Source organism: Euprymna scolopes, chromosome 36 (assembly GCF_053919585.1).
Source record: "Euprymna scolopes isolate OS-2025 chromosome 36, ASM5391958v1, whole genome shotgun sequence".
Classification (NCBI taxonomy): Eukaryota; Metazoa; Mollusca; class Cephalopoda; order Sepiida; family Sepiolidae; genus Euprymna; species Euprymna scolopes.
The window spans coordinates 57,512,466-57,527,660 of NC_136517.1; the positions used below are offsets into that span (position 1 = coordinate 57,512,466).

General features: G+C 33.9%; 1 protein-coding gene across 18 annotated transcripts in view; it reads right to left on the reverse strand.

The window, feature by feature from the left end:
* The window catches only part of LOC145260523 (MAP/microtubule affinity-regulating kinase 3-like), a 416,290-nt gene that overhangs the window by 318,087 nt on the left and 83,008 nt on the right, over positions 1-15,195 (reverse strand). The window lies entirely within an intron of this gene.

A 15,195-nucleotide genomic window follows, 5' to 3' on the forward strand; every position in this document is an offset into this window, starting at 1 on the left:
GGGGGGAAACAAAAAAACACTTAAATATCGGGCGTTTTCTTTTTTTGTGTGTGTATTTCGTTTCGTTTCTTTTTTTCTGAAACGATTTTTATATTAACAGATAATTTTTTTTTGTGGGTTTCGTTTTCCGCCGTTGTTTTTTCTTTTAGTAATAACCCTTTTTTTTTAATATTAAAAATTCCCCCCCTCTTATTTTTTAGTATATATACATATACATATACATATACATATATATATGTATATATCAATCAGGAGGGAAATGGCGGTGTTTTATCCATAGCTCAGCAAGTAAACTGAAAAAATCCTACTTCATCGTTTGCAATCCAACCTTGGTAGTTTAGTGTGTATTTTTTTTTCTTTCTTATTCTCCTGGTTAAACAATGACTCCTTCATGTACGCGTGTATTCTGTATGTAGATGTATGCATGTGTGTGTTAGGTGACAGAGAAAGAGAGGAGGATGAAGAAGAAAAAGAAAGATTTTTGTGGTGTGTTATTCCGTTCTTTCTTTTTCTTCTCTCTTTTTCTCTTCAAGGCGAACGTAGAGAGCCGACAAGAGCCAACATGGCCGACGCATATTATCTGTTCCTGTGTCGGTTTGTTGTATTATATGTGGAGCGCGAGATCTGCTCCATTCGTTCATTGGTCGCTGCTGCACTAACATGACATCATCAAAATGGACGAAGAAGAAGTAACAAAATAAGCCAGCAGCAGCTCAAAAAGGGGAGAAACTAAACGTGGAGAGAGGGAGAAATAGAGAGATAAGGAGACCGGCTATTTTATACAACAGTGAGGCCTGAGAGCATTAATGCAGTTTTTATTTAGAATTCAACTTAATTAAAGAAAAAAAAACAAAAACGAATATCTTTATGATCTAACCCTAAGAACGGAAATATCATATTCTCAAAATCACGTAAATTGATCAAGTAATTTTATTTTTAGAAAAAAAATCATTTTATGTAAAATGATTAATGTGAAACCGGTAGCATTAAAAAGCTGGTCTTGCAAGTTTGAATTTTTGTGGAGTTATCTGCCCTTTTTTAAAGAGCCCCTTTTTTACCCATGAACTTTGATTTTCTTAGTTAAACTACCTGATCAATTTATGTGATCTTTGGAAGATGACATCCTTGTTTTGCGACGAGTAAATTCTAAATAAAATCATTAATGTTTTCATTTGCTATCCTGTCTTTAAGCTAGAAATCACTGGTTAATTAAAATGCTCCATAATTTACTTCTGATAGTTAAAAAAACATCGATCATTTTAATCTATAATTAATATATTTTTTTATGCTTGTAATGAATAATCACCCCGAGAATTCCAGTACTTACGTAGTCGGTCCCGGGTGTCGAAGGTGAAATCCTGAGTCAGTCCCGGAAACGGCTGAAGCAGTTTAAAACTTACACACTAAAACAGAACTATGTAAAAAAAAAAAAAAAAAAAAAAAAAAAAGGAAGACGACACTAAGCATAGGAAGAGTTAGGTTTGGGCTTAACCCCCCACCCCCCACCCAAAGGTGGCTTTCAAATCGTAAACATATTCAGCTATTTCCGGGACAGATTCCGGATTCTCCGCCAACACTCGGGACTGACTGCGTAAGTACTGACATTCCTTGGGTCCAATTTTATAAGTAAGTATTAGTTTTATTTTTTACCGGCATGTGTTTACTTTGTGACCCTTCGAAATTCACAAATTATTTTAAAGCCTTTAAACAGATGCGTGTTGGGATACATGTAAACATATACCAGACTACACATGACCATTGACCAGCTTGGTTAGTATTTGTATTTGTTAATCTTATACACGCACACACACAGATAAAATCCGACAGTATGAATTAAAAATGGAAAAGGAGAACAGATTTAGTTTTCGTTTTTTAATTCATACCTTCGGATTTTATCCCTTTTCTGATATTATATATATATATATATATATGAACGTGCCTGTCTGTCTGTGTGTGTACATTTCCCTACGCAATAACTCTGTCAATTTTAAGTCTACAGTCTCGAAATTTGATATACAGGGTACTGACGTTTGAGAAAATCTTTGTAATCCGTTTTCGGTCAGAAATTTGTCTGTTAAAGGGTCAAAGTTCAAAGATTTGACCTTTGAGAACTCTACCAAACTCTTCCGCCAATTTTGGGTATAAACAATTGAAACTTTAGATATAGGTTTCTTGGGCATGGATCTAACTTAACTTGATTTCAGCCCAAAACAATAAATGTTAAGGGTCATAATAGGGGTCAAAGTTACAAAAAATTTGACCTCTGCAATCTCTACCAAATTACTAAGACAATTTCTGGTTTAAACATTTGAAATTTTACATAAAGGGTATTCAGAGATAGGGCAAGCTTTTCAATCGGTTTGGATCGAAAATTTGAGCTATCAATATATAAATGTATGTACGTATGTTTGCATGTCTGCTTAAAACTCTCAACAGAGACGACGATTTTCACAAGATCAGTATCGTTTGAAGCTCGACCCTTCAGACGAAAAATACCGAAAAATTAGCTAAAAACATTAATTTCTTCACCCTCAATTGGGCACTTTTCTACAGGGAGAGGTCGCTTTTTTCGCCGATATTTTCAAAAGTCATCCGCTCTTTTCGATTGTCTAGCCTTAATTAAAACCTACGTCACCCCCGGTTTGACGATGGTCGTAACAGCAAAAACGTCACGTTTTTTCCCCGTTCCTCCTTCATGGTAAAGGTTCGAGCATGCCTTCCTACTACCACTTTTTTTTTTTTTTTTTGCTCAACATACACCTCCAAACACCCGGGCAACACCGGCTGAAATGCTAGTATATATATATATATATATATATATATATATATATAGTAAGTTATAAAATATATATGGCGATTAAGCTACACTGAATATTCCGCGTTTCATCTACTCTAGGACTCTTCAGGCTTATGCATAAGCCTGAAGAGTCCTAGAGTGGATGAAACATGGAATATTCAGTGTAGCTTAATCGCCATATATATTTTATAACTTACTAACTAGCTCTTACCTAAGTATTGAGCACTTTTGAAGTAAATACTTAAAGTTTATGCATAAATTTATATTTTCGTATATTAATTTTATGTGAGTAAATTAAGTAGTTATATATATATATATATATATATATATATATATATATATATATATACTAGCGTAGCATTTCAGTCCAGCGCTGCCTGGGTATTATGAGGTGTATGTTGAGCAAAAAGAAAAAAAAGCGGTCTATTTTTTTTTAACTTTGACCCCTATTATGACCTCTTAAGATTTATTGTTTTGGGCTCAAATTGAGTTATTAAGTTAGATCCATGTCGAAGGAACCTATATCTAAAATTTCAAGTGTTTGGACCCAAAATTGTCGGAGGAGTTTGGTTGAACTTTGATCCCTTAACAGCCAAATTTTTGGTCGAAAACCGATCACATCGATTTTCCCAAATCTCAGTACCCTGTATATCAAATTTCGAGTCTGTAGATTAATAATTGACAGAGCTATTGCGTAGGGAAATGTACATAGACAGACAGACACACAGACATGTTCACTTATCTATATATATAAAAATGTAATTTTTGGTTCGTTCAAAGTCTATAGAACCATATTTCTACATTATCAATTTAATTGAAATTTTCAGAAAATCTATTTTTAAAGTCAAAGAATGTTTGCATGTTATTAAAATAATTTAACATTGCGAATTATAATAATATTAAATTATAAATGAAAATATTTTTTGTAACTGCGAGATTGTCCCCATTTCATTTCCGGTAGAAATGAGCTTTTCACTTATTGAGATAAGTATTATTTGTATTAATTTTTATGATACTCATGCAGAGAGTGATCCGTGCTGAAATAATAACGTTATTATTTAAAAAGCCATTCTTAACATTGGGAGGGGAGGATGTTGTGTACCTATTCTGTACTTTAACCTTACAATTGAATAAAAAAACATCGTAAAACTTTAATTAACCGTGGAAATACGATTTAAAAAATAGCGCGGATCACTCTCTGCATTTTTTCCTTTTATTATTCTTAAAGAGTAAAACTTTTCTTATTCATGAAAAGAGTTAAGCCTACGTAAATAAATAAATGTTTGTACACGTGACAATTATCAATAAATGGTTTAGTTACTTTTTTTTTTTTTAATTATTTATGAAAAGAGTTAACGTAAATAATCTTTGTAAAAGTAAGTGTGAAAGTGCTGTAGTTGTACTCCCATGTGTAATTTCTATACTTATAGGTTTTTGGAAATTTTTTTCACTGGATTATTATTGATTGGACACTAATTAAACAGATTATTAAAAAAAAAAAAAATTTAAAGAAATCATTATTTCGACATTTGAAAGTGGTGCTCACTTTTTAGTTACAACGTTCTGATAAATCAGTCACCCATTTTGTAACCAATAAAAACGCGGTATATCAAAACCATAGAAAGTAAAAATAATATGAGTCTCTACCGCATTTGTAAGTCAGAAATATATTTGTTTCTCAAAGAAAAAAAATAGACATGACTTTTTTATTGTTTTTATGAAAATAAAGTTTCGAGTTTAAAAAAAAAATTTTTTTTTTTACTTATTTAGTTAAAAGTCAGTTTGTGGGTGTTTTATTGTTTTTTTTTTAAATAATTTGTTTTTATGAAAGGTGAGGGTTTTTTGGGTTTTTTTCAAAACTTTTGTTTTTTTTTTTTAATTTTTTAAGTATTATAAATTTCACTAACATGCTGGAGAAATGTTGGTGCTAATGCAGAGAGTGATCCGCGCTATTTTTTAAATCGTATTTCCACGTTTAATTAAAGTTTTATATGTTTTTTTTATTCAATTGTAAGGTTAAAGTACAGAATAGGTACAAAACACCCCCCTCCCCATGTTAAGAATGGCTTTTAAAATAATAACATTATTATTTCAGCACGGATCACTCTCTGCATGAGTACCAAAATGGTATTTGGTATTTTTTTAGATTAGGTCCACCTCCACAATTTTCCTTTAAATGACGACATTTATAGGTTTTCGAGTATGCTGAAACGGAAATCGCATTGAAATTTTGCGGAAATCAGTAGTTATCAAGATGTAAAAAGTTATATTATGCATTGTATTCTTTGGTGGCCATCTTTTTACGCGCACACGCACCATAAATAAATGCACGCGCGTAAAAAATGGCCAAAGATTACAATGCATAATACAACTTTTTATATCTTGATTAGTACTTATTTCTGCAAAATTTCAATGCGATTTTCGTATTCAGCATAGTCGAAAACCATTACAAGTCGTCATTTAAAAGAAAATTGAGGAGGTGGACCTAATCTAAAAATTTACCAATAATTTTCCATCCCGTACGCCTCCCGATACATTGCTTCGTCAACATGCGACCATTTTATATCTCCTGAAGACACTTCCGTATTTAGCAAAAAAAAAAAAAATGGGTGACCGATTTACCAGAACGTGGTAACTAAAAAGTGAGTACCCCTTTCAAATGTTGAAATAATTTTTTTTTTTTCAATTTTTTTTCATAATCTGGTTAGTGTTCAATCAATAATAATCCAGTGAAAAAATTTAAAAAAACCTATCAGTATAGAAATTCGCATGGGGGTGATGGTTGTATAACTCCGCCACGTAAGTAAATAAATAAAAAATGTTACGTGCACATGCGTTAGCCTTGACTAGGGGGGGGGGACTAAGGGAACGACCATTAAATAATTCTGCGGGTCGCCATGGAACTCAACCCCCAAGGAGTACCAAAATAGTTTTCAATATATGAAGAAATTTTTTTTCGAAAAGTGGGTGATCACTTTTCCATGTAAATTTAACTTAAAATGAGCACCCACTTTCTGGCCACCCGGGGAAGGGGCATTTATTTTCGTGTTTATTGGCTTAAAGGATTTTTTGACAAGGCAGTTTGGGACGCGAGTGCATATTTAACAGTTTTCGTTTATGCTCACGCGTAGCATAAACAAAGGCTACGTCTGTGAAATGGAAAATAGTCCCAGAGTTCAGGGCTTATTACTATGCAAAAGAAATCAAACAAAAAACTTTTTAGCCAAGAAACACACAGAAAAATAAAAAAAACATAGCATCCATTTTTTTTCTATCGAATTCATTTGCTGTTTTTATTGAAAACTATTTTCCCCCGGATTTTTTATATAATTTTCCATTAAGGGCCGTACGTCTCACATTCGTATATAACAAAATTGTTTTTGTAGACTTCGGTGTGCTAAAAACGAATCTGCAAACCGTTTCCGTTGCAAAAAATTAGTTTTTATGATATGAAGAAATTACTTTTTCGAAAAGTAGGCGATCACTTTTCCATGTAAATTTAACTTAAAATGAGCACCCACTTTCTAGCCACCTGAGAGAGGGGGGGATTTTTTCCCATGTTTATTGGCTAAACAGCTTTTGTTTATGCTCACGCATAGTGTAAACGAAGGCTATGGCTGTGAAATGGAAAATAGTCCCAGAGTTCCGGGGTTATTACCAAGAAAAAGAAATCAAACAAAAAACTTTTTAGCCAAGAAACACACAGAAAAATGCCCCTCTCTCAGGTGGCCAGAAAGTGGGTTCTCATTCTAAGTTAAATTTACATTGAAAAGTGATCACTCACTTTTCGAAAAAGTAATTTCATGAAAACTTTCTTTTTGCTACGGAAACGGTTTGCAGATTCGTTTTTAGCACAGCAAAATCTACAACAAAATATTTTGTTATATACGAACGTGAAACGGGCCTTAAAGCAAAATAATACCGGATTTTTTGGAGCAGATTTGCCGTTTAGTTGTACAAATATCCTCAAACCAGGTAATCACTAAAAGGGACTTTTAAAAGTCGTCACCTGTATCGAGCAAAAGTTTAAAACCACCGATTATATGCCAGCCTACGTCATGATAACATATATTGAGTGAGTTCCTAACAGTATTTTGTATAGTTTTTTAGTTTAAACTCATTTACCCAAAATTTGCCCAAACTTAATGTGTTCGATACAGTCTGCCGCCATTTGTATTTTTCAGATATACCAATAAACATTGAATGTTTTTGAACCGATTATACATTACATAAAAACACTAAAATCTTATCCAGTTAGGTAGAACATTTACTTTTCTTGCCTTTGATAACATTTATTTGTTATATATTTATTTTTTGACAACTTTTTTGTATCTGTGTTTAGTAATATGAACCCTTTTCATTTAATGTAACGTTTAGTCGGTTTGAAAAACAGTGTTTATCGGTGTATTTGAAAGCTACAAATGGTGGCAGACACTGTTGATTACTTTAAGTTAGAGAAAGTGAGTTAAAACTAAAAAACTATACAAAATACTGTCAGAAACCCACCGATTATGCCAGCCTATGTCATGGTAACATATATTTGTGGGGTTTCAGACACTGTTTCGTATAGTTTTTAGTTTTCAACTTACTTTCCCAAACTTAACGTATTCAACAGAGTCTGCGACCATTTGTTTTTCGAGCCGATTAAACATTTTACATTACATAAAAACACTAAACAATTATCCAGTAAGGTAGAAACGTAACTTACCTTACCTTTGCTTTCATTTATTTGTTTTTGGACAACTTTTTCGAATCTGTGTATAGTAACCTCCCCCCATCAACCAAATATTAATTACTAACTCACATTTTTGTATACAGAAAACAACAAAAAAAAAGAAAAACATTTAGCGTTTCAACATTTTTGCTACGTTCAGCTTCAGCCACTGATTGTTGGTCGAGTCCAAATCATGAGGAACCAGATCAAATTTTGCGAGAGTACAATTTTTTTTCATTTTCGCCTTCTTTTTCACTTTTTTGAGTGGATTGCTGTACTAAGAATATAAGAAACATGCATTTTTCTCTTTTTATTAAATTTTTACATTACACCAAATTGAGCCACTGCAACGCGTGGCAGGGTACAGCTAGTGTATATATATATATATATATATATATATAGTAGGTTTTCTTATATGCCTGGATCCATAAAAAAACTACATAGAAGTTAAATAATATGTGTAATATCTTTATATTAAAACTTCTACCTCTGTCCTTTCTACTTGCCCCTCTATCTTTCTTTTATCGCTCCTCCATTAACCCTTCTCCCTAACACTCTCTCTCTCTCTCTCTCTCTAACCGGATGTCTATTTCTCTCCCTTATTTTAATGTGTTGAAAATAATCCACTTCATTTACCTAAACTATCCATTTTCAATGCAAGACCGTAATCTCATTTCTCCTGTACAACACAGAGTAGAAAAAAAATTCTTGATTCTGAATACCTTTGTTCCCCTACATAACCTGCTTTTACAGTAATATGGTGTTGAAAAAAAAAATAGTCCTAATTGTTTCCGGACAACTCCTTGTAAAAGAAATATTTCTGCCCCCCCTCTCCATATCCTTACTTTGAGAATTTTCCGCATACAACTTAAAGTAGAACAAGAGTTTCTGTTACATCCTTGTCACACTTAGCAAATATAATACTATGATGTTAGTAAAGAAGCTTTAATATCACTGCCATAAAGGCAAACTCAAAGTATGATGAGAAATGTTGATAACGACAATTTCATTGCTCCCAGACAATGTCAAGTAAAAGAAAAGAAAATAAGAGCTAAAGTTTTTTCATTTTCTAATATATAAAAGGCAAAGTGTGTGTATGTGTGAGTGTTTGTATGTCTCGCAAAAAATTTTCCACACACAACAGATCCTCACGAACTCAGTATCGTTTTCACACTCAATCCTTCAGACAACAAACATCGAAAAATTGGCCCAAAACATCCATTCCTTCACCCTCAACTCGGCAGTTTTGTACAAGGAGAGGGGTTGCTTTTTTTTCTGACATTTTTACAAATCATCATCATCATTGGATTGACTACGCTTAATTTCAACGATTGTGTGATGGAGACATTGGCTAAGACGTTACGTTTTTGGGGGGGTTTTTTCCTCCTTCACATTACGAGTTCGAGCCTGCCTGCCTACTACCACTTTTTTTTTTAACACCTCTCTTCATTTACCCAAACTGCCTACCATTGTTTTCATTCCCCCCCCACTACTACCACTTTTTACCCCCCCCCCCTTCCCGGGTTCAACGCCTGGTAACCCCCTCCTGCAAATTTATAGTAAATGTATTTATATAAGAGAAAACACAAACACAAAAACTATATGCCTCATGGTCAAACTCCTGTTCGTTAAAAGATTTTAATGCTTATCCATATTTCAAAGCTAAAAGTTAATAACCATATTAAAACTTACAACATTATCTCCATTGCCCAATCACATTATGAAAGGTAGGACTGTATTAAAAGAATGGAAGAATAACGAAATCTATGCATACAAAACCATTAATTTTTATTGACAAATTTGTTCAGACAATCTGAAATAAAGTGTTTATAAAGAATGAGAGTTCAAAGAATCTGAAAATGTTCTGATAAAAGGAAGGTGTTTTCTCAATTAAGAGAAAATAAATAAGGTTTCTTTCGGCTAGGACCATGCGCATTTGTTTGTGTAAATGGAATAAGAGTGAAAGAATGTGTGTGTATATTATTGAGAGATTATATGTGCAAACTGTATAGATGTTTTCAGTGAGCAACTTGTGCGTATGCTTCGTTGGTGTACAGAACTTTGTGCGTGTCTCATTGTTGGAGAGCCTTCGCACCATTCTCTTATGTCCAGGCCTTATTTACAATACTGCACTCTTAGTAACAAGCTTGGAAGTTAATGCTTCAATAGCTTTGGCGCATGCAACAGAGGCTCATAGTTTCATCTCTCGTTGCATCTTACTTTATGTTAACTATTCACGTAACATCAAAATACCGCTTCCAGTAACAACAATAAAACCACTGTAAAACTATAACACATTTTTGACCTTTGTTACTAAGTTTTGACCTCACACCATCAGGCGATATAATAATCTATGGCAACAACAGCAGCAGCTCCAGCACCAAATCAATGACAACAGTAACAGTATAGTCGATTTCCTTAGTGATTCCAAATGACAAGCAACATACCAATGTAGGGAGAAAAAATTATATCAAAAGAATGACGAAATCTATCTTTACATAAATTTATCAATTTTATTTATGTCTTGATAGAACAATCCAAAGTAAATACTTTAAGGTTTCCTATTAGTGTGTGGACTGGTTTGTGAGTGAGTTTAGATCAATTCCTGGTGCATATTTCCAGAAAGTATGTATTCGTTTTCTTCCATTAAAAAATCTGTAATATAAAGCTGAACGTCTGTGTGTGTGTCTGGTCACAATTAGGCTCCTATATGACTGACTATTATAGAAAACTGATTACATATAATGATAGATGTATCGAGACACAGGAATGGGTATGTTTGATCTGGCATAATGATGATTCATTAAAATTGTGGGATCTGCATACGCGCCTGGTCCACAAAGTATGGAAATAAAAAATTTAAGAATTAAAAAAAAAAAAAAACCTTTACAAGTGTTTTTGATATAGATGTACATAATAACACCTTGATAAGTATGTTTTAACTTAAATAAGGACGGTATAATAAAATTGTGGGGTCTGCATCCGCGCCTGGCCTCCATAGAATGGAAATAGGCACAAACTTTAATAAAGACTTTTCATATCTATCTGCGTAAGTATACTTTGATAATTATGTTTCAGTTTGAAGAAATATGGTATAATAAAATTATGGGGTGTTCGTTCGCACCTAACCTCCATAGAATGGAAATATGTCACAAAGTTTAACAAGGTATTTTAATATAGATCCACAGAATATTGTGATAAGTGTTTCAGTGTGAACAGGTATGGTATAATAAATTATGGGGTTTATCTATTTTATTTTTACTTTCATCATATTTTGCTTTGGTTTTGATACCCCCAAATTCGAAGTTATCTCTTACCAACCCTTCCTTTTCATAACCTATCATACTTTCATAAATCAGTCCATTTTCTGTAGGCTGTTTTTGAACCCAGTCAACAATGGGTACTTTTGTTAGTATTAATATAAAAAAAAAAAAAATTAAAAAAAAAACAGATCACAAAATCAAAACAAATGAATTACTTTTCTTATCTATTTATTTATTCGTTTATCTTTCAAGTCTTGTTAAATGTAATTTTAACAGCCCCACATCTTTTTTAAGCAAATAATGCCCTTCTTATGACTATGACTGCATGGCTTGACGCCTTCTGTTTCCAGTTGCTAAGGTTGGATGCCTTTTTGTGTTACTGTTGGTGTTGATGGTTGCTCCTCACACATTATGATTGACCAGATGCTCTGATGTTTAGAGTGTGGAGGTCACCCTTGATGTTGTCCAGCCGTCACTTCTTTGGCTGGCCACAGTATTTGCCTGGCATCCAAGGACAACAATCTGAACTGCCAAAGGTTGTCATCTATTCTCTTTGTATGCCTAAACCATATCAATCTTCTATGCCTCAAGATAACCTCCAAAGAGGGAATGCCAAGATATTCTCTCAGATCAGCCATGCACCTATTGTCCATAATTTTTAAAAAGCAAGTCACATCTGACCATGGCGTTGTCCTTAACGCCAGGTCAGCAAAATAAACTTCCTTCATAAGTTTAAGTGTTACATATTAAGAACCATATGTTAATAGCGATTAAGCCAGCTAGTATAAGGTTTGGTCTAGGCACATTGAGTACATGTCATGATGACTCAAATCTGCAAAACAGAATAATTCCCAGGGTTGAATCAAGGATGGATGACATATGGTTAAAACAAAACAAAAGGTCAGTTTGATTAAACAAAACAGATGTGCGGTGAAGAATGATGTTATGTTTTGTGAGCTGAGAGAAAACAAAAGTTTTCAAATCAGTTGTCTGGAAGTGGGCACAAGACACATCACCAATAAGAATGTAGAAAGAAAACTTTGAATATCACCAAGAGCGAAATAAGATCTCTGTCCACATGTTTCCTATTTCAGTTAAGAAGTAAACTAAATAATTAGCTAAGAACCTCAGTTTCTCTCTCTCTCTCGTGTGGATCAATTCTCTCCAAAAATAAAACCTTTAAGAAACTTTCAGCAAACATTTAGAGTTTAAATAGCACATAGAGGTGTCCGTTCTGCATGTTTAAATAGCACATACAGGTGTCCATTCTGCATGAAAGTTTTATTGGTTTAGCTAAACAAAGATGATCGACAGTCACTCAAAGAATGGAATCACCACTGATGAATAATCAATGCAGCGACTAGGAACCACCAGTGAATTTAATATTCCCTTGAGATTTCTTCCTTCACGAAAAGGGTCGATTGTCTCCATTATCGCTTTGATCTCAGTCAAAGTCTAACTGTTCTGATGAGTTCTTAGCTTCATATACCTAAACAAAAAGAAACAATCTGCACATACATCAGACAGTTAAATTATAAACATCTCTCACAGAAATGAACAGTCATACAAGGATTTATTAGTAGTTGAGGCAGGAGTGTCATCGTCAGACACAATGGAAAAGCAAGAAGAATAAATCCATGAATGGACAAGAATTTAGTAATAAATCAATAACAATAAGGGCATGAAATGACCAGTAGTCATATTTATCTCAGAATGTTTGTGCATTTTACAAGTAGCAGATTTTTAAGGAGGAAAATATGGTGGGAAGAGGCAATATCAAAAATAAAAATTTATTCATCTACTTCTACCACAAGCAGCATTTTCTGTTTGCTTATGTGTCATTTTGAATTTTTTCAAAGGAGATAATTATTTGGAAATTTTCCAGTATTGATGTAGAGAACAGATACTACACTTTTGAATTATTTGTCAAATAAATAAATAAATTTACATTTAAAAAAATAAATTAACTACAAGATCATTTGAAAGTGTGGGAAAATGAGTGTCGTTGGTCATCTTTTGTCACCATAACTAAAAAAAAATGTCTATCCTATTCTTAGGTAGAATTTTCAATCATCATCATATTACATTTACTCTAGGTCCCACTTAAATTTCCTAAATCGTTTTCCAAAAATTTTATTGAAAATAAATAATGTTTGTGTATAATCATTTCATTAGTATGGAATGAAGGAAAAAATAGAATAAATTTGGTTTGTAACACCCTCCCAACCCTTTCTAAATAATAGACCAATTACAATTTTCCAGTTTGTTTGGAACCAAAAACAAGCAGGCTAAGCTCCAAGCGAGTGAAATTTAAATGAGAAAAAGAAAGAAAAAATGTAGTGGAAGAGTTTGGAGAGAAAGTGATGTCCTTCCAATATGACTGCAATTTAGGAGAGACCAGCAGCAAAAAGAAAAAATTAAAATGGGATGTGAACACCTAGAAGGCTTCTTATTGGCAATGGGAGGAGGGAGTGTTCATTGACTCGACTAACCAAGAGATTAAAAACTCACCTGTGCACCATGCTCAGGCAGGGTACACATACTCATACTTTACTTGTCTCAATACACACAAGCTTACTACTTGTATTCACTTTCTTTCATAAATGACGGAATGTAATCTCTCTCTATCACATTTGATCTTTACCTTCAATTAGTGCTTAAAGAACACAATCAGATTCTGATCAGCAAAAGATTCAATCCCTTGGTTATCTCTCAGGCACGATATCTATACCATCATTTGTTTACGGCCAGGATCATGAGAAACACCATTTGTCTGTCCTTGTCTTATGAGCGCCCTGCATTGTCGATTACATAGGATATGTTCAGTGGGCAAGGATGTTCAGGTCGATACAAGCAGTCACCTTATTGACATACTCCCTATACCACCAGAGTTTATGGTATTTAAAGAAGAAGATTCTCTTTTCTAACTATCCCAACCACTTGATGAGCAGGTCATCAGTCCCCATCCATGTTATTTATCTCTCATGGAGTTCCTTTATAGAAATCAGAGAAAGGTTACCGAACCTTGGAAGCTTTTTGAGTGTTGCTCAGCACTGAGGAACTGCGTATTGTCCTTCAGTCTATAACTGCAGGGTTCCACAGATTCCTATGTCAAAATCAGACTCAGGAAGGTCGAGCCTCCCACACAGATATTGAATACAGATTTACCTGCGAACGCAATGTCTCTTCCTGTACCAAAGAAGCAAGAACATGAAACGCTGGAGGATCATTAGGTTTTTGCAGGTAGAGGAAGTATGGCTAATTGGCACAGGATGAGAGAAAAGATAAGTGGTGCATGCCTCAGTTTTACCCTACAAGGTTGGTTGTTTTTGTTTTACGGCATATCAACCTTTTTCAGGTTATTTAATGCCGAATCTAGTTATTTTGGAGAAAACATTTTTTAATAGAATATATTTGTTTCTTTCAAGTCAGTTTCTATTTAACCTATAGTTGGAACCCTGATAGGTACTACCACTCCAGGTCAGAGTGGACCTGGAAGTAATGGCAATTAAAGGGTGGCTCCACACTCGCCAAACCCTGCAAGTTGGGACCTCACCATTGGATATAGTTTTAGGTCATATCCAGGACCTTACCCTTCAAGGAGAGTTTCCTGTGAAGCAAACAACAGACACTTTGATCTTTGATCTTTGTACTGCTGGCCCATTCTTTTTGAGCTGGAGGTATGGTCTGAACCACATGCCAAGGATTCGGACCGGGCTATCTGTCAGTTGAAACGAGCTGGGAGGGTCGTGTCATTCCAGGCACCCAACCGCAGGTTGACTGACTTGCTGGAGTTTAAAATTAAAAAAAAAAGAAATTACAAAGTCTTCTATAATTAGGGTGGATGCTACCAAAAATCTCAAAAAAAAAAAAAAAATGATTTATTTTTTCATTTAATAAAAAAATTATTCAGCATTACTCGTTTTTCTGAAGTTTTCAAATTTAACATTACTTAATAATACTATCAAAGGATCTGACAAACTGCTATGAAAATAAATTAATGTACAGAGTTCCATCATCAGCATCATCATAATATTCGGTTTAATGTTAGTTTTACATGTTGGCATGCATTGGATGATTTTCAGAAATTAAATTCCAAAACTAACCTATCTCTAGCTAGGTCTTTATTCCTTTTTCTCCATTCCTGTAAATTCCTCTATGGTTTTCCTTGGACTTTTCCTTTGAACTGAACTTACTACCTCAACTGTTCTATATCTACTAACCCAAAAACTCTCATCCATTCTTTCAATGTGGTCATACATTCAAAATCTCCTCTACTGCACACATCTTATACTATCAAGATTTAATCTCCTCAGATCTAAAGCTGTTTATAAGACTCCCATTACACATCCATTGTATCATTCCGATATAATTTTTTTTCATCTAATGCAAGTCTTTAAACCCTCACTGACCAGGTTTTC